This window comes from Pteropus alecto, unplaced genomic scaffold (assembly GCF_000325575.1).
Source record: "Pteropus alecto unplaced genomic scaffold, ASM32557v1 scaffold87, whole genome shotgun sequence".
Classification (NCBI taxonomy): Eukaryota; Metazoa; Chordata; class Mammalia; order Chiroptera; family Pteropodidae; genus Pteropus; species Pteropus alecto.
Window position 1 is genome coordinate 2428756 of NW_006443225.1, and position 3831 is coordinate 2432586.

Genomic DNA, 3831 nt, shown 5'->3' on the forward strand with positions numbered 1-3831 from the left:
AACACTTGATAGAACATCCCACTTAATGACACAATAAAAGAAAAAAAGCTAAGGAATGACCCCAAATATGCCCAACTCTTAGGAAATATGGATCACTAAAGAAAATAAAGTATGAGCATTTATTTTTTACTTGCATAGACAAGTTAGGGCTTCATGAGATTCTTTCAAGCGATTGTCTCGAGCTCAAAATGCCACTATTTCCTGGAAGGAAAATAAAAATCCCCAACACCCTGTCCCAGGATTGTCATCTAGATTGGGTTTCAGAATAATGTTATTGAACATGATTCTTAGGTCATCATTTCTCTTGCAGACAACATAAGTTCTCATCATTGACCCCACAAGACACTCCCTGCACATCCATATAGTCGAACCTGAATATGCTCACCAGAGATGAATTCTGGATGTTACAATGCCAAGGTAGACATGAATTTCCATGTATCTCCTGCTGTACACCTGGCTAACGTCAGGCTGATACAGACATGTTTAGGTGGTGAGTGAACATATACTTTATTTACTATTTTCTTTAACCACTCCCAGTACATCTCCACTAGTTTGCATCTGTCAGCATACACAAAAATGAGATTATTCATACAAGAAATATGCTGAAAGGAGGAAAAAGTGGATTGCTTTCAGATCACGCTGCAGGCAAGACAACTATGGAAGAGAGAAGGAAAGAAGAGGATTGGGTAAAAAGCATCTTGGACAATTCCCAGAAATTTTTGGTCAGGCTGATAGAGCCCAGAAGCCCCAAAGCTGCCCCATGGAAGAGATCCTAATGAAGCCAGGGATGGGTTTCAGATGAATGCCAGCAGGGCCAACACACAAATACTCAGTTTCCTGCAGGAGATGTGAGTGGTACATTTTCACGGCTGTCAATTATTGAAATAAAGATTGATGACAAAGCATAATTTTGTAGTGGAACAAAACTAGATTTCAATCCTTGCTCTTTAACTTTGGACAAGTTCTTGAAATTTCCTAAGCCTCAAATTTTTTTCAGCTGTAAAATGGAGATAATAGTACCTATTTCATAGTGTCACAGCGAGTTTAAAATGTGATGGTTATGTAAAGCCCTTAGCATGGCTCCTGGTATGTAAATGTTAGTTCTTCTAAGTGTAAAGACATAAGAGACCTTGCATTGTCTGACCGAATGGCTATTTCCTACTTCTACTATAGAATATACAAAATTCAGTCAGTCGTTAAAAAAAAATAGGAAACTCTTATCTCATAATATGTATGACTCTGTATAAACTCACTTAAAATTGGTTAAAATTAAATGTAAAGTATTACTGTTAGGAATTATAAAAGGAATGTGAACAATATTGGTTAAATATCGGCTTAGTATCTATAATTTAATAGTAATATTTTTAATTATTTGATTATAGTAACATTTATGACAAATAAGACATGAGCTAAACTATATTTTTGGAGTTTATTAATAACTACTTCTTCCAAAAATTATAACCCACTCTCCTAACTCTCAAAATAATGTTCAACTAACACAATGACTTTGTCTTAGACAAGTAATTCAGTCTGGTTTAGTGGTTAATTTCAAATATTGCTGAGTTTCATACTTCTTACTGTGAATTTAATATTAATGTAGATTTACTTGTTTTAATGTTTGGCCTCATTTCTAGGATTATTTTGAATGAGAATTTCAATATTTACTTAAAAATGTTTCATCTATGTTAGGTTAACTGTCTTAAGACTATTCAGATTTGAAAATTTTATATTAATAATTATACTATAGAAATCAATTCCTGCATACTGAGAAAAAAGTAAAAACCAAGAAGGTAAGCCTGATGCGTAAAATATTTCTTTAACAATAATAGTAAAATGGAAAATACGATGAGAATTTATTTAAAACTATGACTATGTACACTGGTGTCTAATAATTAGAGATTATTTCACCAAAGTCTGAGGCTAATGATAGGCTTTCATTTAAATTATGTTGTATGAAAAAAAATGTGAATAGATTTTACATGGGCTAGATTTTTCTAAGCAAAAAGTAATCAAAACTGATTTAAAAATCAGTTGTTTTTATTGATTTAAAAAGAGAAAAAATAGCTTTGGTGTGAAAACATTTATTTATACTATATATTATTTCTCTCTTTCAGGCTCACTTGGAAAAGCTAGTTACGAGTAGAGGAATAAATTATGGTTAAAATTTTTCCTCTCCCTATTCCACATTTCCTCTTCCTGTGTGCTCTGTGACTAGCTGTGTCACACTGGACAGCAGATTGAGGTGGGTGAAGAGAAGTTGGACTGGATGCCACATCTTAGTACTATCTCTCTAGTCCTTGCCACCCCCTGAATGCTTTTGGACCTCCTGCTTCTCCCTTCCACCAGGTCTCTTTTATGTCACCGATGCATGAAACCATGTGTTCACCTACATATGTGCAAGGGAGAGGGATAGTTAGAATGATTATCTGAATAAACTAGCCTAAAAATACTACAATTAAAACATCCACTTTTATTGGAAAATGGGAAAATAATAGGTTGAAAAGGGAAACATACAAATGTATTACATAAATTTTTTTTCAGGATTTAAAATTTCATTGGTATGATCATGACAGACTAAATCCAAGATTTAGAGATTGATTCTCCATGTCATAAGAATTGTAATCAGGTTTTTCAGAATATTTGTGGGGCCTGATGAATTAGATTCAACTAATCCTATAATCATTATTAAATATCTCGCATCTCCTGTCTGTCTTAAAATCCACCTATTTTATGACCTCTGTTATTCTTCTTCTGTCTGGAATAATAGAAACCTATAATACATTTCTCAGCAAATCTAACCTTCTGCTCTTTCAGTGCCTCCTCACTGGTGCAAACTGCTGTACTAGAAATGCTCACAAGATGCTAAGATATTGATCTCCTCAATTTCAAGGGAGCATGGGGCCAAAGTCTTTAGGCTGGTGCTCTCGCTGTGTGAGCAGCTTTGAACATTTACTCCAATATGTTGCACAAGCTCTGTGTGGGAAAAATGTTGGAAGACTTGGTCTTAGACCTGTCTTAGACCTCTTTCCTTACTTCCTCCTCCAGAACTTGACCCCACTGGTGTCTCACTCTCTGTGTTGAATTTTCCTTGTCTAAATTGTATCCTCTCCCTTCAGTCACAGCACAACCAGAATTTCCAGTCTAGAGTCTAAATGCTAAAATAGACATAAAGGTGCTACCTCTTTTTAGACTAATAAATTGTTAATGACAACAAAGGAAAAGAGAATCTCCATATTCAATTAAAATAGGAACTATCTGTAAACTCAAGCCACAATACTTGAGGAAGGATGACCATAAGTAGAAAGGGTGCCCAGCAGACATTGAGAGGGGAAATGCCTGAGGCTGGAGATTTCCGACAAAATTCCTTGGGTTCTCCACTTAGTTTTTCAAAGCAGGTGTCATATTCTAAAAGAAAAAAAAAACTGAAAAAAAAACCATATTTATTGTTCAAAGCAAGGGGAACTTGGTGCGCAAACTGGCTATAGGGTCTTTCTGGAACTCATTTTGGCAAGGAGGAAGAAGAAATGAGGTCAATACACCATATTTGTAGGAAGAAGTCAGTTGTTGAGTCAGAGAGGAGAAAGGCTCCACAAGAGAAGCAGCCATGCTATTCCTGGTCTTTAGGGCCTGGAGACCTCATCTGCTCACATAAAGCTGTGTCATAAGGACCATTGAAGAAGCAACCACAGGATGAGTCCATCCACACTCCTACTATATTCTCTCTGAGATAAACACAAGCACTTGTATAAGCTCCCATTTTGACCAGTGTACTACAGGGGCATTTCTAGTCTCTGGGTAGTAGCAACAACTTAAATCCAGTATAATAATTCC

At 35.6% G+C, this 3831-nt stretch overlaps 1 non-coding gene across 1 annotated transcript; it reads right to left on the bottom strand.

Moving 5' to 3' along the window:
- Positions 1-255: 255 nt before the first annotated feature.
- On the bottom strand, positions 256-336 carry LOC112472725. The gene has a single exon (XR_003043749.1). It is a non-coding gene; the product is annotated as a small nucleolar RNA SNORD115 (small nucleolar RNA).
- Between the last annotated feature and the right edge of the window lie 3495 nt (positions 337-3831).